Source organism: Hemitrygon akajei, chromosome 11, assembly GCF_048418815.1.
Source record: "Hemitrygon akajei chromosome 11, sHemAka1.3, whole genome shotgun sequence".
Classification (NCBI taxonomy): domain Eukaryota; kingdom Metazoa; phylum Chordata; class Chondrichthyes; order Myliobatiformes; family Dasyatidae; genus Hemitrygon; species Hemitrygon akajei.
Genome location: NC_133134.1, coordinates 72475309 through 72498623, shown reverse-complemented (window position 1 = coordinate 72498623; position 23315 = coordinate 72475309). Strand labels below are relative to the sequence as shown.

At 40.2% G+C, this 23315-nt stretch overlaps 1 protein-coding gene across 2 annotated transcripts in view; it reads right to left on the bottom strand.

Moving 5' to 3' along the window:
• Positions 1 to 22894, bottom strand: part of cgnb (cingulin b) — a 153642-nt gene extending 130748 nt beyond the window's left edge. For both annotated transcript variants that reach the window (XM_073061089.1, XM_073061091.1), the window contains exon 1: positions 22771 to 22894. The gene's annotated coding sequence lies outside the window, so the exon portion shown is untranslated. The remainder of the gene's footprint in view (positions 1 to 22770) is intronic.
• Between the last annotated feature and the right edge of the window lie 421 nt (positions 22895 to 23315).

Here is a 23315-nt window from a genome sequence, read left to right as displayed (position 1 = left end):
ATGTACATCAAACCAGAGTGAAATGTGCTGCTTGCTCAACAACCAACACAGCCTGAAGATGTGCTGCAGACAACCCAAAAGTGTGGCCACGCTTCCAGCACCAACATAACATGTCCACAACTTACTAACTCTATCAGTACATCTTTTGTAATGTGGGAGGAAACTGCAGCATGCGAAAGAACCCATGCAGTCACAGGGAGAACAGCAGTGGAAACTGAATCCTGATCTTCTGATCCCAGGCACGATAACTACTATACTACCACACATCTTTAAGGAGACTGTTGAATCTAATATCAAGTGGTGGGAAAGATTAAAGGGGATTCTAGGGGAAAGGGGTTACCCACCTTTGGAAAGCCAAGGACTGATTATTTACTTTCAAGATTGTTTAATGTCATTTCCAGTGCACAAGTGTAAAGGAGAATGAAATAATTGTTACTCCAGATCCGATGTAGCACAATAAGAAAATAACACAATAATTAAAACACATAAATACATAAAATAGCTTATATTGTACATAGATTTATTTCATGTCAATAAAGTGACACGAGGCACAGGAGTATTTGTACATAAGGTGACCTGACTGGAAATGATAAAATAGTGGTGGTGCAGATGTGGAGGAGTGGGTTAGTGGTTGGAGATGTTGATCACTCTTACTGCTTGGGGAAAATAACTGCTTGAGTCTGGTGGCCCTGGTGGTATGGATGTTGTGTCCCCCACTCCCATCAGGGAGTCCACAAGCAGGGCGGGCAGGATCCTTCATGGTGTTAATGCCTTTTTCTGGCACCCATCTATATACATGTCCTTGTTGGTGGATAGCTTAGTGCCGGTGATGTGTGGACAGTTTTGACAACCCGCTGTAGAGAGTTCCTATCTGCTGCAGTGCAGTTTCCATACCAGACAGTGATGCACCATGTTAAAATGCTCTTTAGACCATAGACCCTATGACATAGCAGCAGAATTAGACCATTCAGCCCATTGAGTCTGTTCTACCATTCCATTGGTAATATATTATCCCTCTCTATCCTATTCTCCTGCCTTCTCCCTGTAACTTTTGACACTGACTATTCAAAAACCTATGAACTTCGACTTTAAATATACTCAGTGACTGGGCCTCCACTGCTGTTTCTGGCAATGAACTCCTCAGATTCACAACGCTCTGGTTAAAGAAATTCCTTATCTGTTCTGAATGATTTCTGAAATGTCATGTGCCCTGAAAGTACTCTGAAACTTAATCTTTAATAATGGACTCCAACATCTTCCCAATTCAGGATAATTGGCCTAGAACTTCCTTTCTTCTGCCTCCCTCCATTCTTAAAGAGTGAAGCAAGATTTGCAATTTTCTAGTCTTCCAGAAGCATTCTAGAATCTAGTGACTCTTGAAAGATCATTACTAATGCTTCCAAAATCTTTTCAGCTACCTCTTTCGGAACCCTGGGATGTAGTCCATCTGGTACAGGTGATTTATCCATCTTCCCAAGCACCTGCGCCTTATTAATAGCAACAACACTCACTTCTGCCCCCTGACACAATTGCATTTTTGGCATATGCAACTATCTTCCACAGTGAAGACAGACACAAAATTACTTATTCAGTTCATCCGTCATTTCTTTGTCCCCCATTACAACCCTTCCAGCATCATTTTCCAGTGGTCCAATATCCATTCTCACCCCTCTTTAAAGATCTGTTAAAACTTTTGGTATCCTCTTTTATATTATTGGCTAGCTTACCTTTATGTTTCATCTTTTTCTCTCCTTATGTCTTTTTAGTTGACTTCTGTTGGTTTTTAAAAGCTTCCCAATGCTCCAACTTGTCACTAATTTTTTAAAACTATATTGTACTTTTGCTTTTATGCTGTCTTCAACTTTTCTTGTCAGCCACAGTTGCCTTTAGAATATGTCTTCAGCTTTGAGATGCATCTATTCTGCACCTTCAGAATTGCCCCCAGAAATTCCAATTATTGTTGTTCAGCCCTCATCACTGCTAGTGTCTTTCCTATCACTTTGACCAGCTCCTCTCTCATGCCTTGGTAATTCACTTTAACTCCACTGTAATACTAATACATCTGACTTTATCTTCTTCTTAAACTGCAGGGTGAATTCTATATTATGATCACTGCTTCCCAAGGGTTCCTTTACCTTAAGCTCCCCAATCAAATATAGTTCACTCTTGTAGGCATTCTATAAATTCCCTCTCATGATCCAGCTTGAATCTGATTTTCCCAATCTATCTGCATATTGAAATCCCTTATGACTATCACAACATTGCCTTTTTACATGCCTTTTCTATCTCCCATTGCAATTTGTATCCTACATCTTAGCTACTATTTGGAAGTCTGTATATAAACTCTTATTAGGGTCCTTTTACCCTTGCAGTTTCTTAACTGTACCCACAAGGATTCTACATCTTCCGTGCCTATAATCACTTCTGATTTTACTTCTTAAGCCAACAGTCATCCCACTCCCTCTGCCTACTTCCCTGTCCTTTTGATACAAGGTGTATCTTTGAATGTTAAGCTCCCAAATATGATCTTCAATCAGCCATACTAAGTGATTCTCACAGCATCAATCCTGCCAATCTTTAACTGCACTACATCAAACTTTTTCAGAATACTTGTCCATTCAAATACAATATTAATGTACATCTGTAGAATAACATGAGAGTAGATGTGCATCATCTAGCTCTATTCATCCTTCTCAGAAAGGAGAGGCATTGGTGAGCTTTTCTGATTGTGAGAGGTTGTGCAAGATGTGCACTCACAGGAGTTTGAAACTGCTCTCAGCTTCCACTGCTATGCTTTGGTAAGTACTTTGATAATACATTTTATTTTGAACTTTGATTAGGTATAGTTCACATGGCTTTGTGCAATGGAATTCATGTCTTTTTTTTCCCCTCTCTCTGCCCATCACTCTGACTGATCTCCATCTCCCTCTGGTGCCCCCCTCCCCCTTTCTTCCCGAAGCATCCCATCCCATGATCCTTTCCCTTCTCCAGCTCTGTATCCCTTTTGCCATTTACCTTTTCGGCTCTCAGCTTCACCCCACCCCCTCTGGTCTTCTATCATTTCGCACTTCCCCCTCCTACTTTCAATTCTCTTACTATCTTTCCTTTCAGTTAGTCCTGACGAAGAGTCTCGGCCTGAAACGTTGACAGTGCTTCTCCCTACAGATGCTGCCTGGCCTGCTGTGTTCCACCAGCATTTTGTGTGTGTTGCTTGAATTTCCAGCATCTGCAGATTTCCTCGTGTTTTCATGTCTTACAAATATAATTCAACTTTCTGATGATATGACCGAAGATGAAAGAGTACAAGGAAATTGGATTTTAGCCTTTTGAAAGGTTCACTTTGGAGGCTGATCTGAAGAAATAAGTTACAAGGACAGACTTTTTCTCCCCCCTGGAGTGACATAGGAGGTATATGAAAATCATGAGAGGAATATGCAAGGTGGATGGTCACAGATCCTGCCCCCAAGCGTTCGTGTGAGGAGGGAGGGGTGTGAGTAAGATCAAAAACCGGAAGGCATGGGTTTAAAGTTGAGAGAGGAAATTTTTTTGAGGAGACCTGGGGGGGGGGGGGGGGGGCGACTTTTCCCCACACAGAGAGTGATTGACTGCCAGAAGTGGTCAAGTAAAGTAAAATTACATTTAAAATACATTTTAACAAGTACATGGATAGGAAAGATTTAGAGGGATAGGGCTAAATGGCACCAGCTTGGGTAGGCATCTTGGTTGACATGGACGAATGGGTCAAAGGGTGCTGTACTGTATAACTCTGTAATTTTGATGCTCTAGGATTTTGCTGCATCTTGCAGGAGAGCAAAAATTATACACTGCCTACAAATCTACATTGGATCTTGATGTAATTTTTAAACACAAAATTCCAGTCTGCTACTTCATGCAAATAAGTGGACATTTATGTTTGAAAACAAAAATTATATGTAAACAAAACTGGAAGTGATCCTTACACAGTTTATGCAAGCACTGAAGATTGATTGTTCTGGAAGCAAAAGTAACAAATTCTTTGGTTAAGTGTTTCATATTCAGTACTTTCCTTCAACAGATTCTTATGCTTGAACTACAGTACTTAATTTCACAACAGTTAATCATGGGCATGGAATGCACAGTAAATATTATCAACTCACAGAAACTTATAATTCTTTTGTTTGAAAAATTACATGTCAGAAATTCCAAACTTACCACTTGGAGATTAATCTCTTGCTTTCTACTTTTGTAGGCAGCAATGACAGGCTCATTGTACCCTCTGTGGTCATTGAGGTAATCACAAATTTGATAATAGTGGCATACTGCTCCCCAGGGCCACACATTGCTAAATCATTGCTTTTCATTCCTACCTCCTCTGGAGACTGGATTCCATCAGGAGAAACAAAACAAATACTGCTGAAGTAGGTCATGAATATTACTGGTGAGGTTTGAAAGACTTGTGAGGAGTGATGACAGGGGTTTGTTTGTCTGTCAATTTGGTAGTCCATACATGCAAATAATAACACAAGAGATTCTGCAGCAACAAACTCACAAATTGAAGAAGGAACTCAGCAGGTCAGGCATTTCAGGAAATTAATACAGTCAATGTTTTGAGTGGAATCCCTTCTTTAGGACTGGAAAGGAAGGGGGGAGATGCTAGAATAAAGAGGTGGGGGGGAAGGGAAGGTGCACTAACTATGTAGTGATAGGTGAAGCCAGGAGAATAGGAGAAGAAGGAATTTGATAGGAGAGGAGAGTGGACCATAGGAGAAAGAGAAGAAGGAGGGGCACCAAGGGAGGTGATAGGCAGGTGAGGAGAAGAGTTAAGTGGTCAGAGTGGGGAATAGAAGGGGGGGGGGAGGGATTACTAGAAAGAGAAATTGATATTCATGCTATCAGGTTAGAGGCTACCTAGACACAATTTAAGATATTGCTCCTTCACCCTGAGAGCAGCTTCATCAGGTCAAGAGAGGGCATGGATCGACATGTCAAAATGGGAATAGGGATAGGAATTAAATTGGATGGAGCAGGGTATTCAACAAAGCAGTCCCCCAGTTTAGGAAAGTGTCACCAGTAAAGAGGAGGTTGCATCAGTTGCACCAGAAATAATAGACGACCCCAACAAATATGCAGGTGAAATGTTGCCTCAGCTGGAAGAACTGTTTGGAGCCCTGAGGTAAGGGAGGAGGTAAATGGGCATGTATGTAGCATTTCTGTCCCTTGCAGGGATATCTGCCAGATTCTGGAAATTGAAGTAACACACAAACAATGCTGAAGGAACTCAAGATAGTCAGGCAGCGTCTTCGAAAGGAACAAAGAGTCAACATTTCAGGTAAAATCCTGTTGCAGGGTTTTGACTGTTTATTTCTTTTCATAGTTGGGACCTGTCCTGCCCAGTTCCTCCAGCATTTGCATTTTATTTATAATAATAATAATATAATAAACAGGAAATTAGAAATGCGTGCAAAAAAGGAACAGTAGTTATAATGGGTAACTTCAATCTACATATAGATTGGGTGAACCAAATTGGTAAGGGTGCTGAGGAAGAGGATTTCTTGGAATGTATACGGGATGGTTTTCTGAACCAACATGTCGAGGAACCAACTAGAGAGCAGGCCATTCTAGATTAGATATTGAGCAATGAGGAAGGGTTAGTTAGCAATCTTGTCATGCAAGGCCCCTTGGGTAAGAGTGACCATAATATGGTGGAATTCTTCATTAAGATGGAGAGTGACATAGTTAATTCAGAAACAAAGGTTCTGAACTTAAAGAAGGGTAACTTTGAAGGTGTGAGACGTGAATTAGCTAAGATAGACTGGCAAATGATACTTAAAAGGTTGACGGTGGATATGCAATGGCAAGCATTTAAAGATCGCATGGATGAACTACAACAATTGTTCATCCCAGTTTGGCAAAAGAATAAACCAAGGAAGTTAGTGCACCCGTGGCTGACAAGGGAAATTAGGGATAGCATCAAGTCCAAAGAAGAAACATATAAATTAGCAAAAAAAAGCGGCACACCCGAGGACTGGGAGAAATTCAGAGACCAGCAGTGGAAGACAAAGGGCTTAATTAGGAAAGGGAAAAAAGATTATGAGAGAAAGCTGGCAGGGAACATAAAAACTGACTGTAAAAGCTTTTATAGATACGTGAAAAGAAAAAGATTGGTTAAGACAAATGTAGGTCCTTTACAGTCAGAAACAGGTGAATTGATCATAGGGAACAAAGACATGGCAGACCAATTGAATAACTACTTTGGTTCTGTCTTCAATAAGGAGGACATAAATAATCTTCCAGAAATAGTAAGGGACCGAGGGTCTAGTGAGATGGAGGAACTGAGGGAAATACACGTTAGTAGGGAAGTGATGTTAGGTAAATTGAAGGGATTAAAGGCAGATAAATCCCCAGGGCCAGATGGTCTGCATCCCAGAGTGCTTAAGGAAGTAGCCCAAGAAATAATGGATGCATTAGTGATAATTTTTCAAAACTCCTTAGATTCTGGATTAGTTCCTGAGGATTGGAGGGTGGCTAATGTAACCCCACTTTTTAAAAAAGGGAGAGAGAAACTGGGGAATTATAGACCAGTTTGTCTGACATCGGTGGTGGGGAAAATGCTAGAGTCGGTTATCAAAGATGTGATAACAGCACATTTGGAAAGAGGTGAAATCATGGGACAAAGTCAGCATGGATTTGTGAAAGGAAAATCATGTCTGACGAATCTTATAGAATTTTTTGAAGATGTAACTAGTAGAGTGGATGGGGAGAGCCAGTAGATGTGGTATATTTAGATTTTCAAAAGGCTTTTGACAAGGTCCCACACAGGAGATTAGTGTGCAAACTTAAAGCACACAGTATTGGGGGTATGGTATTGATGTGGATAGAGAATTGGTTGGCAGACAGGAAGCAAAGAGTGGGAGTAAACGGGACCTTTTCAGAATGGCAGGCATGACTAGTGGGGTACCGCAAGGCTCAGTGCTGGGACCCCAGTTGTTTACAATATATATTAATGATTTAGACGAGGGAATTAAATGCAGCATCTCCAAGTTTGCGGATGACATGAAACTGGGCGGCTGTGTTAGCTGTGAGGAGGATGCTAAGAGGATGCAGGGTGACTTGGATAGGTTAGGTGAGTGGGCAAATTCATGGCAGATGCAATTTAATGTGGATAAATGTGAGGTTATCCACTTTGGTTACAAGAACAGGAACAGATTATTATCTGAATGGCGGCCGATTAGGAAAAGGGGAGATGCAACGAGACCTGGGTGTCATTGTACACCAGTCATTGGAGGTGGGCATGCAGGTACAGCAGGCGGTGAAAAAGGCAAATGGTATGTTGGCATTCATAGCAAAAGGATTTGAGTACAGGAGCAGGGAGGTTCTACTGCAGTTGTACAAAGCCTTGGTGAAACCACACCTAGAATATTGTGTGCAGTTTTGGTCCCCTAATCTGAGGAAAGACGTTCTTGCCATAGAGGGAGTACAGAGAAGGTTCACCAGATTGATTCCTGGGATGGCAGGACTTTCATATGAAGAAAGACTGGATCGACTAGGCTTATACTCACTGGAATTTAGAAGATTGAGGGGGGATCTTATTGAAATGTATAAAATTCTAAAGGGATTGGACAGGCTAGATGCAGGAAGATTGTTTCCGATGTTGGGGAAGTCCAGAACGAGGGGTCACAGTTTAAGGATAAAGGGGAAGCCTTTTAGGACCGAGAAGAGGAAAAACTTCTTCACACAGGGAGTGGTGAATCTGTGGAATTCTCTGCCACAGGAAACAGTTGAGGCCGGTTCATTGGCTATATTTAAGAGGAAGTTAGATATGGCCCTTGTGGCTAAAGGGATCAGGGGGTATGGAGAGAAAGCAGGTACAGGGTTCTGAGTTGGATGATCAGCCATGATCATACTGAATGGCGATGCAGGCTCAAAGGGCCGAATGGCCTACTCCTGCACCTATTTTCTATGTTTCTATGTTTCTAATGCAACGTTTTCTTCATTGCCAAGCTGTGGGGCTGTTTCCATGGCACTTCTACTTTGGCTACAATATGCCACAGTGCAAAAAGACTTTTTGAAAACGGGCTGGGCATCGCAGGGGAACAGCTTTCAAACACAAACCGGCCATCTCTGTGCATTCTTCTCCACTCATCTTTCCTGCCTGCTGCTGCTTCAAATTAGAATGCAGACCCCCTGTAAGAGGGAAGGAACCCAGCTGCAATCATTTAGTTTTAATTGAAGACAAAAGGCAGCTGGAGAACTCTCAAATGCAGCTGCCCAATGAATCAAGTCTTCTGATTGATGCTAAGATGATGTCATCATCTGAACTCTATATCCATCACAAGCAGCGCTTAACATATGCAGGTAAATCATTGGATATGATACACCACCTTTTGTAAGATTTTCCACTTAAAGTCATCGGTGTTCCCATAACAGGCCATAATGCAGCCAGCCAATACACTTTCCACTGCACACCTACAGAAGTCTGTCAAGGCTTTTGATGACACATTGAATCTCCACAGACTCCTGAGAAAATAGAGGTACTGTCATACTTTATTTGCAATTACATTTATATGATATTTCTGACACAAGGATCATCTTCAAGGATAATTAGGGATGAACAACAAATGTTGACCTTTGCTAGATCATTAAAAAAAATGAATAAAGCACACTTCTGGAAATAAAAACACCTTTTCACTTTTATTAGATTACTACAAAAAAAAACTCAAAAATCGCATTCCAGCATACTTACAAAAGCTGATTTTACTCCAGGTTCCTACAGCATTCAATTTGTATTTTAGTTGGATTGTGGATCACAGAAAAAGTGACATGCAGAAACAAGAGAAAATCTGCAGATGCTGGAAACCTAAAGCAACATACACAAAATGCTGTAGGAACTCAGGTCAGGCAGCATCAATGGAGAGGAGTAAATGGTCAATGTTTTGGTCTGAGACCCTTCATCAGGACTGGAAAGGAAGGGGAGAAGTCAAAGTAAGAAGGTGGGGGGAGGGGAGTTAGTAGTACAAGGTGGCAGGTAGGTAATATGTGAAACTGGGAGAGAGGCAGAGAAGGAAGTAAAGAGCTGGGAATTTGGTGAAAGGGATAAAGGGCTGGTGAAGGGGGAATCTGATAGGAGAACAGAAGACCATGGAAGAAAGGGGGGGACAGGAGGAATACCAGAGAGTAGGTAAGGAAATCAGGTGAGAATGGGAAGCAGGAATGGGGAATGGTGAAGAGGGTAGCAATTACCAGAAGCTCAAGAAATCATTGTTCACACCATCAGCTTGGAGGCTACCCAGACAGAATATATACAGAAGGTTGGGATTGTGGGTCCTCTGAATTTCCTCTTCTTACATGTCAATAGGGGATCAGAGTAACTTCTGTAGTTTCTGTTTATGAGTCACCTTCAATGAGTCACTTCAATGTCAAAGTTTTCAAGACAGATCCTATCTATAGCTGCACTGGCATTATGTACCTAGAGTATTAGTCATACAGTAATTCTATGACAGATTTTAAATAGGTTACGGTAAATAGTAACCTTTTAAAAATCATAGAAACAAAGTTATACAGCAAGAAAACAGAATCTTCAGCCCCAATCGTCCATGCCCAAAACCATCTCGAACTAGTCCCATTCACCTGTTTTAGGCTCATATCGCTTAAAACCTTTCATATTCATGTACCTGACTAAATGTTTTCGAAACATGTCACAAATAAAAAGTGAATAGTCAGAGCACATGACATTCACCTTACAAGACCTAGTTTTCCTGATCCTGTCTAAACTCAACCTCAGTAGAGCATACAAGTTAAACCTAAGCAGAAAAAATTAAAAATACTCATCAAGGAATCAGAATCAGGTTTAATATCGCCAGCATATGTTGTGAAATTGTTGTTTTGCAGCAGCAGTACAATGCAATACATAACAGCTTAAAAAAACTATAAATTACAACAAGAAATATTAAAAAGTTAAACTAGTGCAAAAAGAGAGCAAAGAGAAAAGTACTAAGGTTGTGTACATGGGTTCAATGTTCATTCAGAAATCTGTTGGCGAAGGGGAAAGCTATTTCAAAATTATTGAATGTGTGTCTTCAGGCTTTTGTACTTCCTCCCTGATGGTAGTAATTAGAAGATGATGGTAGTCCTTATTGATAGGAATCTTTTTGAGGCATCGTCTTTAATGTCCTCGATGGCTAGTGCCCGTGATGGAGCTCACTGAGGTTGCAACTTTCTGCAGCTTTTTCTGATCCAAGGAGTAACAGACTTGTCTGTTACATAAGCTTGAGATGCAAATTCCTGCACGTCTCCACTACTTTGCTGAAATAAATGATGCCACATGCAAGCTCTGGACAGCATCACCTGCTAGTCAGGTTTTCTTTCACCTTCAACATTCCACAGCTTCACTCAACACTGTGCAATCATAATTGCGCAAATGGTTCAAGTATGCATAATTGTAGAGGTGTATCAGATGATGAGAGGCATTGATTGTGTGGATAGTCAGAGGCTTTTTCCCAGGGCTGAAATGGTTGCCACAAGAGGACACAGGTTTAAGGTGCTGGGGAGTAGGTACAGAGATGTCAGGGATAAGTTTTTTTTACTCAGAGAGTGGTGAGTGTGTAGAATGGGCTGCTAGCAACGGTGGTGGAGGCAGATACAATAGGGTCTTTTAAGAGATTTTTAGATAGGTACATGGATCTTAGAAAAATAGAGGTCTATGGGTAAGCCTAGTAATTTCCAAGGTAGGGACATGTTCGGCACAACTTTATGGGCCGAAAGGCCTGTATTGTGCTGTAGGTTTTCTATGGTTTAGGCAACTCTGCTGGAAGAACAGGCTCCAGCTGCATCTAAGTAACATCTTTTTGTTATGAGTGGAGAACAAGTTACTAACAGATTTTAAAGATACGGCACATTAACGGGCCCTTTCAGCCCAATTGCACCTATGTGACCAGTTAACCTGCTAACCCACATGTCTTTGGGATGTGGAAGGAAAATGAACAAACTTAACTGACAAAAGATGCAATCTCTCAAGGCCAGGCAACATGCCTATTTCCTTTGAGTTTTGCTTTTCTTTCCAAAAATAAACATATTGTTGTGCCAAACACTGGTGAGACCCAAGTTGGAGTATTGCGTGCAGTTTTGGTCCTATTTACCTGTAGGAAAGATGTAAATAAAGTTGAAAGAGTACAGAGAAAATTTACAAGTATGTTGCCAGGTAGGGAGGACCTGAGTTCTTTTTTTTTGTAATTTTTTTAATTGAAGTTCACCATCAAACAAACATTGAGGACCTGAGTTCTAAGGAAGGACTGAATAGGTTAGGACTTTACACCCAAGAATATACAAGATTGAAGGGAGATTTCATCGAGGTATACAAAATTATGAGCGGTATAGATAGATGAAATGCAAGCAGACTTTTTCCCCCACTGAGAAACAAGAGAAAATCTGCAGATGCTGGTAATGCAAGCAACACACACAAAATGCTGGAGGAACTCAGCGAGGCAGGCTGCATCTATGGAAAAGAGTACAGTCGACATTTCTGGCCGAGACCCATGAGCAGGACCCTGCTGAAGAGTCTCGGCCCGAAACATTGACTGTACTCTTTTCCATCGATACTGTCCAGCCGGCTGAGTTCCTCCAGCATTTTGTGTGTGTTTCTTTATCCACTGAGGTTGGGTGGTCTACAACCAGAGGTCATGGGTTAAGAGCGAAAGGTGAAAAGTAAGGGGAACATGAGGGGAAACCGAGGATCACGAGAGTGTGTAACAAGCTTGCACAAGTGGTACATGCAAGCTCAATCTCACCATTTGAGAGAAGTTTGGATAGTAGGGGTATGGAGGCCTATGGTTCTGGTGCAATTCGATAGGAGTAGACAGTTTAAATCACTTGGCACTGACCAGATAGGACAAAAGGCCTGTTTATGTGCTATACTTTTCTATGACTATGTGCTGGACTAGCTCAGCAAAGATGATGTGAACTCGAAAGAAAAGCTGGTTACTTGGTTCCAGATATAATCCAGGCCTCATATTTTGTAAATGCTTAAAGGTATTCAATGGTATGATGGTGGAAAATACTGGCTTTCCACCCTTTAAAAATCAGTCTCCAGTAGATGGACTACATCAGCCAGGGCTCAATGGTGGCAGTCTCACCTTGAATTCAGAGGGCCAGGTATTCAAACCATATCAATAAATTGATGTTCATAGCCTTGGCCAAAATTCCCAGTGGTACACATATGAACTGATGGATTGGCTTTTAGATAAGGTGTTAAATGGGGTCCTGTGTGACCAAAGGAATGCAACTTTATTAATTAAGGTGTGTGGGAATTTTGCCAGCATCCCAGCTTAGTAGAAACCAAAAAGCTTTTAATTACTGTAGTGAAACTTTTTCATTAAATGGCCCAATACACATTTTCACAGTTCTAAACAGATTGCATAATCAAAGGTATTCAAAAGTTTTGAATGGGCAGGATATGTTGAGATTATTGTTAGTAAATAACGCCAGATCCGAGAGCCATTGAGTAAAAAAAAACAGGGATGTAACATCTTTACAACTCTCTGGTTAGTATTGGTCACTTATGGTTTTAAAGGTTCCAAGATGGCTTATAAAAATGGTTCAGCAGAGTGGTTCCATGGATGAAAGATTTCAGCTACCAGATTGGAATGGGGAAACTAGGGAGTTGTTCTCCTTGGAGTGTCAGATATGACTTGAACCTGGAAGGCTTTGATGCAAGTTGTGTTGGTGCTTCCAAATGTAGCCACAGCAGAGGCACGCATTTCCAAGATAACTTGCCTGATGCACCATATTGTTTTTTGTGCTACAAGAACTTGTGACTATGGATTCACAGGCTCTGAGCAAACTTGCCTTGGTCACATGTTAGCTGGTATAGTTAAATCTTTATAGCACTTGGTCTAGGAATTATTAACATTAAAAATAAGCACACTTTTTTCATAGGCATCTCCTGTCATAATGATTCTATTGCTATGTAGACATTACAACTTAAATGAATCCTGTCACTACAAGATGCTAATTATGCAATCTAACACTAATTAGTCTCCATCAGCTGATGGTATAAACTGGTTCCTACCATTTACTATGAACTGAAACTACAATAAAACTAATGTGTCATGCAAGAGATGAAATAACTGGCATCTTGCCAGACTATTCTATGTCATTTTAATAATACTTTTACCTTCCTCTACCTTTTAAGTATTGTATTTTTGAGTAACTACATCTGTAAAATTAAGAATATTTAATCATCTTCACATCCATAAAATATAAATAAGGACAAAGCTATTTAGCAACAGTATTTTTCTCCACAGCGACCGAAACTGCCACTCCTAGACTAAAAGATTACCAATCATTTCCACACCTAAACAGGAACGAGGCCAGACATTCTTTAGCAAAATTCAAAGTACAAATTTATAACTCAATGAGGATGCAAAAGGCAGATTAAAACCTTATTTCACCATGCTCAGGAAATTATCTTTCTAAAATTCACTTGTGCATTTTAACTTCACAGTAAAGATGATTCCAGAGTAGAATTCATTCCTCAATTGATTCCAAAAGATTAGTTGACTTTACTCTTGACATGAATGCGACAGCTTTCATCTAGTGGTCTTGGAGCTGGTGAATACGTGCTCTACAGGTATATTCCCACCAAGAATGAGTATTTTGTTTCTAAGATCTGAGTGTTTTGGTGGATTAATGACCTAGCACAAATACGAAGGACCAAATGGCCACCAGTAGTGACATTCTAAGAGTTAAAGAATTCATTCACAATATAATGAGCTTGCTGCAACACATACAAAATGCTGGAGGAACTCAGCAGGTCAGGCAGCATCTAAGGAAAGGAATGTTTCATCAGGACGAGGAAGGAACATGGAAGAAGCCAGAATGACAAATTATAAGCAGCCTACCTGTTCTTTTGGATGGAAAGATTGAAACTGCTAAAGTGCCACGATCCAGCTCTACAATCTAATTGCACCTCCCAAACTCATGACATCTACCACCAAGATGATGCAGCTCAGCAGACACATGGGAACCAATTCCCTTTCACACTCTTCATTTTCAAGCTCCCTTCAAGTCACACACCATTCTGACTTGGAAATATGTTGCCATGCCTTCATCACCAAGTCTAATTCCTGTACATTATAATATAACAGAGCTCATGTATCTTCACAGGAAAAACTTCAGCGTTTCAAGGCAGTTCACCTCCATGAATAAATGTCAGATTTAATCGTGAGACCCATATTCCAAGAAATAAGTAAGAAATTGTAAGGATGCTGGGGCATTACCCCAGCATGAACTATTAAGGAAAGGAATATTAGGAAAACATGACAGGAACTAAACCTACCAATAACCAGGTTTCTATGAACTGTCTCCACAATCATTACCAATATTTTGATATTCATTTTAGAGAGGTTAATGAAAATTTGATTGTTTAGTGTCATTCATCAGTACACAAGTGTAAAGGAGAATGAAATATCTATTACTCCAGATCCAATGCAGCATAACAAAACACAATGAGCATAAAAAACTCAATTAAAAATAAAAATATTAGATTTGTTTATATATGAGACTTAATGTATGTGCATAAAGCAGCACTAGGTATCTGTACATAAAGTGACTCTGATAGGAAATGATAGTGATGGTGTGGAGTGTGATGGGGTGGGTTAGTATGTGGAGGTGTTGAAGTTGAAGCATGTGGGGACAGCAGCCTGGATGAAGGTGCCTGTTAAAATGTCAGTGAGCTGGTGTGAACACACCCGAGTACTCGGTCTGGAATGTTGTTTTGAGCCAGCAACCTTATGAGGGTTGACTCTCCGCAGAGTCCTTCTCATGTGTGCTGTTGTTACAGGCATTGGCTGCTCACCTGGACAGTGGGTGTAGCTTTTGCGGCTAGCGTTGAATTGCATGTTTTGAAGCGTGCTTAAAAGTTGCTTACAACATCAGGAAGAGAGCTGTTGATAATGCTGTGTCTTGATCTTCTTCTGGATGTTTTAGAAGGTATGTGATGTAACAAATTCTACACCAAAAATACATATTTTAGCAATGCATGTATGTCAACCGAGCATTAATGAATTAGTCTCTTCCGGTGTATAAACACTAGAGAACACTGGAAACAATTAAAACTAAATGCAACAGATTCCATATATTTTAAAATTTTGATTAGTCGAGCCAAGTTTTTCTCCTTTCCTAAGGAGTTACTGGGATACAAGCCAATTTCTGCCCCTCTCTTTTTGAATAAAAAAAAAATCAGGCCCAAGTGGTCAATCTTCAATGAGGAATGCTGGCAAACCACTCAACCATAATGAGAACTTCAACAGTGAGACATTAGCCAATAAACACAGTGGAAATTATAATTAGGAACTTGTCTCAGAATACTTCCTACATCGTCAAAAAAGTTCATCAACATAACTTTCAGAGGAGGCTAAAGAGAGCTGGATTTTGCACACCCATTCTCACATCATTCTACAGATGTGCAGTAGAGAGCAACCTGACAAGCTGTATCACTGCTTGGTATGGAACCTACACTACAATGAATAGGAAGGCTCCACAGCGGGTAGTCAAAACTGCCCTTTGCAACACTGGTACTAGTCCACCCACCATCAAGGACAAATATACAAAAAGGTGCTGGAAAAGTGCCAATAACATACTGAAGGACTCCATGCATCCTGCTCATGGACTGTCTGTCCTAATCCCATCAGGGAGGAAGCTACATAGCATCCATGCCAGGACCAAACTCAAAAACAGTTACTTTCCTCAATCAGTAAGGCTGATCAACACCTTCACTCACTAAATCCACCACTACTTTATTAGTTCCAACCAGTCACCTCATGTACAGCCAAACATCATTTTATGGACATTGATTGTATGTATTTAAACTTTCATTTAATCATTATTGCATTCTTTATCTTTTTTATGCTACATCATTCTCCTTTATACTTGTGTACAGAAAATGACATTAAACAATCTTGAATCTTTGGAGCCAACTGCTGCATCATTCAGTCCACAGTAGCCAAGACCCAGTTGAAGAAGGCAACTTTGAGTGCTTTCTCCCACTCAGCACTTTATTTAACCTTTAGACTGTTCATATTAATTTTGTTACACTGTTAATGCCCTGTATGTTTTTCAGGGTATTCAATTACAATACTGATATACAATAAGGGAAGTAATTGTATATAATTCTCAACCAGCATTTTTTAAATTTTCAAGAACCAGATTCTGAGAACAGTTCTGCACACAAGACTTTTTCAAATGTAAACAATCTTTGATGCAGTTACTGAAATTCAATGCAAACACAATTGAATCACAGATTGGTCCCAGATGAAAAATTGATTTAATTATATATTGATTTTGTGCACAAGTTGGAAAATACACAAAAATCATTGGATGTGAATACCATACCTTCACAGTATTACAAAGACAGACATCAAAAGCATGCATTAGACTGATAAGAAAGAATGGTCATGGGAAGGGGTGGAACTCGTTCTGCTGTTTGTAGAAACTAATATATGTACATTCATCAGATTTTTGGAGTTAATCATTTGGGAATTTATTCCTAGATATGGGTGTCCATAAGTCAAGCCTTTATAACCTGGGTATAGCATGTCCTGTGAAAATGGAACCATCAGTATTAGCCTCTCTTCCTTCTTGAAGAGTGGAGTGACAGTTGCAATTTTCCAGTGTTCCACAATCTCTACAGCCACCTCTTCCAGAACCCTGGGGTTTTCAGTATTTGGTCCAAGTGACTTATCTACCTTCAGACTTTTCAGTTTCCCCAAGAACCTTCTCCTTAGTAATGGTAACTTCACACATTTCATGATCCCCAACATCTGGAACTTCCACCATACTGTTAGTGTCTTCTACAGTGAACAACAATGCAAAATACTTATTCAGTTCGTCTGTCATTTCCTTTTCCCCTGTTACTACCTTTCCAGCATAGTTTTCAAGTGGTCCAATATCCACTCTTGCCTCTTTTTAAAACTTTATGTATCTGAAGAAACTTCCAGTACCCTCTTTAATATTATTGGGTACCTCACTTTCATATCCCATCTTTAACTTCTTAATGATTTTTTTTAGTTGCCTTCTGTTGCTTTTTAAAAGCTTCCCAATCCTCTTCCCCCTATTTTTGATAAAGTTTTGCCCTCTCTTTGGCTTTTATAGTGGCTTTGACTTACCTTGTTAACAATGTTTAACACAATTCAAGCCTTTTAAATACAAGAATAAAGACCAAAAAAAAAATCACATTGTACTTTTTACAGAGAGCTGGTGGTAAAATGTTACATCCAAAATAATTAAAGGCCCTAACCTTATTCAAAGAACCACATAATTTATGCAACAAGATCATGCATGGATTAGTATCAAATAACATTTGACCCACAATCTCACAGTAGTATAACCACCTATCCTTCCCTTTCAATGGTATTAGAACTATCAACATCCTGTGTGTAGCCATGTTAATATGGTCAGATGCTAAGTGAACAAATTATTCACTTCTTATTAAAACCTTTCAATCATCTACAAGGTTCAACAGGAACGAGCAGGAGACCTGCTTGCTCCCTGTCTGTATGAGTGCAGCTCCAAGAATATTGAGAAAGCATCTGATTCGTTTGGCACCTCATCCAACATTTTAAGCAACAACTCCTGCCACCAACATAACAGAAACATGTGGAAAATACAGAATGTTACTAATTTCTGTTTTTCTGACTGCAGCTTCTACCCTTAACAGCTATTACCAAAGAGGACAAGTTCAGATAGATTGGAAAGTTACCATTAATAGGCTTTCCCTCTAACACCATCCTGGCTTAGTAATGTATTGCCCATCTTCCTTTGTCATCAGGCCCAAGGACAAAATGAACTCTCCACCCAGAGTACTGGGGGAACACCTTCCCTAGAAGGACTGAAGTGTTATGGTTCCTCATCACATAATTCTCAAAGTGAAATAGACAATGACTTGCCCAAATCCTTAAAAAAATTGATAAAGGCACACACCTAAAAGTATAAAACACTATAACTACTTTGATCACTCTGTACTAAAATGGGCTTTAATCCTTTTTTGTTCTGATTATTCTCTTGTAAACATTGTATAATTTACATTTATCTTGTGAATATTATGTCTACCCCGGTTGCTCTTTGTGATAATGCTGAAAGTTTTTCATTGCACCTGCACACATATGTACTTGTGCATACGACAATTAACTCAACTTGAACAAGAACACTCACATCAAGAACAACTGCTGATCCAAGTAACTATGAGCTCTTTCCAGATTTCTTTTTCTCTTTCAAAAGGAACTACTTTATTTGCCATTAGTGAAAAAACTAATTGCTGAAGGAACTCTGAAGAGGCAAAAGGCTGGTCAATGTTTCAGGTTGTAATCCTGCATCATTTCATTCATAATTCAAACAGATATTTGGAAAAGCTCACAACTTAAGTTTCACACTACGTAACTTTCAAACTACAGGACAGCTCAAGATGTCTTAGAAAAAGGATTAATGTAATAATGCCCTGAAGAAGGAGAGAACTAGAAGATTGCACCAAGAAAAACATTCTACAATGCAGTTATACTGGTCAGAAAGTTCTGTCACTGGTTGGACTATTTTGTGCCTACGATACAAAAGTCTTTAGCCATCATGGGCACTAGCGTCCCAAGTATCCAGGATATTTTCAAAGGCGATGCCCTCAAAAGACTGCATCCATCATTAAGGACCTCTATCTCCCAAGACATGCTTTCTTCTCATTGCTACCATCAAGGTGGTGGTTCAGAACATAATCAACATTTTAGGAACAGCTTCTTCTCCTCCACTATCAGATTTCAAAATGGACAATGAACTCATGTACTCTACCTTACTATCTTGTTTTCTTTTTCTGCACTACTTATTTAATTTTTATATAGATTTCTTATTGTAATTTAGTTTTTTTATGTATTGTACTGTTGTTGCTAAACAAATTTCATGACATATGTCAGTGATAGTAAACCTGATTCTGAAGAGTAAAAAACTGAAAATTATTCCAGTTCAGTACAACACAAGAAGTGCTGTATAGAAAATCCCAATGGAGACGACAAAGATATGCATGACCTATTTTCTACACTTGCAAACTACCACCAAAATGATACAAGGCAGAAGCAAGTATCTTTCTGAATGGAAGTCATTGTGTCGGTTCTGCTTCACCCTTAGATCAGCCAAACTGTTAGTCCCAATCCTGGGACTAGTATGGCAATACAGAGTGAAATGTCAGAATTGTCAAGGATCCCTCCCATCCATCCAACAATCTCTCTGCTCCCCCCCCCCCCCCCAATTATCAGGCAGGATGGTACTGTACCATTAGGACAAGAACTGGAAGGATGGGAAACAACTTCTTCCCCCAGGCCATGAGATACTGAACTCATTGCCACCAGCCAGGTGTCATCACCTATAAAGCTCCAGTAGTATTTTACGGTTTACTTTTAAACTTGTGTCATAAATGCATCCTTTACTAAGTGTCAATCTTCTGGAATATATTCTATTATTTGTTAATTTATTTGCGGTAATATTACTTTATATGTGTTATATATTTGTTGTGCACCTTGATCCAGAGGAACTTTTTTTCATTTGGCAGTGGATGACAATAAACTTAACTTGTTTGAGTGTCCTCATATCAGTCATTACGGTCTGCTTTGGTGCAGCATTATCTCACAATTTACAAAAACTACAGGGAACCGTCAGACCCAGCAGAAAAGGCCATTGGCTGCAGTCTACCATCGCTGCAGGACTTTTATTTGTCCAGGACACAGCAGCAGGCAGGGAAAATCACTGCAAGACACTTCTTTTCCGAAAGCTCCTATCTGAAAAAGACTATATGACTATTAAAATAACATCACACCACCTTAAAAGTTTCTTCCCCCAGGTAGCTAATCAGATCAATCATTCGAGTTAGCCGCTCCTACCCCTCTATCGCTGCTGTTTACATTGTAAATACATTCTTTATGTATGTATGCATATTTTATTCCATAGCTGTACTTTAACCTCTAACTTTATTCTTACATAATTCAAAATCAGGTTTAATATCACCAGCTTATGTTGTGAAATTTGTTTAGTGGCAGTTGTACATTGCAAAACATAACTAAGATCTATAAATTGCAATATACATAAAAATTAAATAGTGAAAGGAAGGAAGGATAAACAAAGATAGCGCTCATGGATTTATTGCCCTTTCAGAAATCTGATGGTGGAGAGGAAGAAGCTGACCCTGAAATGTTGACTGTATGTCTTCAGGCTCCTGTGCCTCCTCCTTGAAGGTAGTGATGAGAAGAGGGTCCTGAGTAGTGATGCCACCTTATTCAGACAATGCCTGAAGATGTCCTTGATGTTGGGGAGGCTAGTGCCCATGATGGAGCTGTCTTGAGTTTACAACTTTCTGCAGCTTTTTCCAATCCTGTGCAGTGGCCCCTCTATAACCAGATGGTGATGCAACCATTCAGAATGCTCTCCAAGGCAGAAATTTGCAGGTGTCTTTAGTAACATACCAATTCCCCACAAACTCCTAATGAAATCTAGCTGCTGTTGTGCCTTATTTGTAATTGCATCAACATGTTGGGACCAGGATAAATTTTCAGAGATGTTGACACCCAGGAACTTAAAACCGCTCACTGTTTCCACTGCTCTTCCCTTGACTTCCACTTTCTGAAGTCCACAATCAACTCCTTGATCATACTGACTTTGAGTACAAGGTTGCTGCTGCAACACCACTCAACCAGCTGCTCTTGCACCTCACGCCTCATCACCATCTGAAATTCTGCCAACAATAGTTGAGTCGTTGGCAAATTTATAATTCTTTACAATTGTTGAATGTAGTTGTTTTTTGTTGCATGTTGTGCAAATTCCTAACACATGTGAATGTATATAACAAATAAATTTGATCTTTGATCATTGATTAAACTGAGTGCCAAGGTATCCAGCAGGGGCAAAGAGTATGTGGTACTATCTTGGAGAGGTCTCCATGATATTGAGGACAAACGTTTATTCCCTAACTGTTGTTAAATATTGTTGTAATCATATTGTATTTTATGAGACATTAAAACATGAGACTGCTGATACAGCGCACATAAAATGCTGCAGGAACTCAGGTCAGGCAGCACTGGGGTCACATATTGTATCCAGAATTGAAGGGAATAAACAGTCAGCAGATCAGGGCTGGACCATTCATCAGGACTGGAAAGGAAGTGGACAGAAGCCAGAATAAGGAGGTGTGGGGAGGTGACGGAGTACAATCCTGCCATTTATCCCAGCAAGCATGACAATCACAATAACCTGCCCCTATGCTCCTCTCTCATCAGCATTCAGTCCTTCCGGGTGCGTTGACACTTCACCAGAGAGTCCGTCTGGTCATCTACTGCATCCAATGTTCCTGGTGCAGTCTCCTCTATATCATGAGACCCAACGTAGGTTGGGTGAGCGCTTTGTCAAGCACGCCACGAAAGGCAAGATCTCCTGGTGGTTACCCATTTCAGTTTGATTTCCCATTCTGATTCTAACATGTCTGCCCATGGCCTCCTCTACTGACATAAAGAGGCCAAGCACAGGTTATTGGAGCAACACCTTATACTCCATTAGGGTAGCACCCAACCTGATGGCGTGAACATCAATTTCTCCAACTTCTAGTAATTTCTCCCCCTCCTCCTCCTTTCTTTTTCTATTCTTCATTCTGGTTCCCTTCTCACTCCTCCTCACCTGCCTATCACCACTCCCTAATTCCCTTCCTCCTACCCTTTCTCCCATGGTCCACTCTCCTCTATTACATTCCTTCTTCAGTCATCCTTTTACGTCTTCCACCTATCACCTCCCAGCTTCTCACTTCATCCTCCATTCTCCACCCACCCACCTTCCCCCTCACATGGTTTCACCCATCACCTGTCATCTTGTGTTCCTGCCCCTCTCCCTGCCACCTTATTCTATCTTCCTTTCCAATCCTGATGGTCTCAGCCTGAAACCACGACCTGCCGAGTTCCACCAGCATTTTGTAGGAGCTTGATGTGCACTTGATTAACCTTTTCTTACTCTGCAATATTAACAATTCAAAAATACTTAATTGGCTGTAAAATGTCAAGATCCCTTAAAGTTGAGGAGAAGCTACTAAGCTCAAAGTACAGGCACAAGCACAAATTAAAGCAATGACCACTTTGTCAATCCTGTTTAAGGAAACCACAAATTCCCTTATTTGTTCAGTTTCTGGATAAAATTTTTCCAAATTTGAAAAACGTTATGAAAAGTTACAAAATTGAATTTAAGCAGCAAATATAAAAACAAATTGAAGCATGAAATAGTCAGAAACTGAATGAATTGGTGCTGAATACTTGAACAACATTGTTAGAAATTTTAAATGAATAAGGGCTTCATTAGAACAAAAATATCAAGTGCCAGGCATGAAAACATTGTGAAAAAGCAAAATTTAAAAGTCTAAAGCAAAGCAGAAACTGCACCTGACGACGTTTCAAATTACATCTGACAAATCTACGCACGATAAAATATTCTAATTAGCGCACAGAAACAGGAAAAAAAAACAAAATTCATGCTACTAAATCATTTAAGAAAACTTTTTTGTCACATTTCTGCACCATGTTGTGCATTTTCAATTCAAGTGATGATATACTTCTCAAAAGAAAGAAAATCCTTGTTTTCAGAGTCAAATACGCACCGAAGTTCCATTTACTTCACGTTGCACTTATTTTTTCCACCCTGTCGTCCCTCGGGGAAGAAATGTCGACATTCACCTGGCACCGTATATTCAGGACGATTTAATCGTAAAAATAAAGGCTCTAAAGATCAACTTACCTCAGTAACTCCAATATTTTGCCAATAGAAACCAGGTTCCCGAGAAAAAAATTTAAATAATTGATCACACAGTCACCCTCCTCACCGTCTCCAACCTTTACCTTTACTGCACTCTCAACCAAACCCAGCTCCTCTTTGGGCGAAGTGGGCGGGAAAGTAGCGAACGGAAGTCCAGACGCTCTCCGCTCTCCGCTTCTGATTGGGCCTGCTGCGACGAGGACGACCACACCATTGGTTAATCTCCATGTCAATTAAATTAGAGCTCCCCCAACCCGCTCACCGGCGATCATTAGGTTAGGTTGCAGGTAAGAGGGACGAATGTACCGTCGACGAAAACTGGTGGTGAACTGAAAGGACAGCGGGACAAGGTGTAACAGAGATGGACCGAAACGACGTAAGCTCTGACAGGACAATTATATATTAATCTAGGGAATAAAGAAAAATGGTATTTCTGCTAAGAAAGTTGACAACCAGCGCAGAACAGGCCGTTCGGCCCACCATGTCTATGCCGACCATTGCACCCATTCCAACGCATTGATCTCATA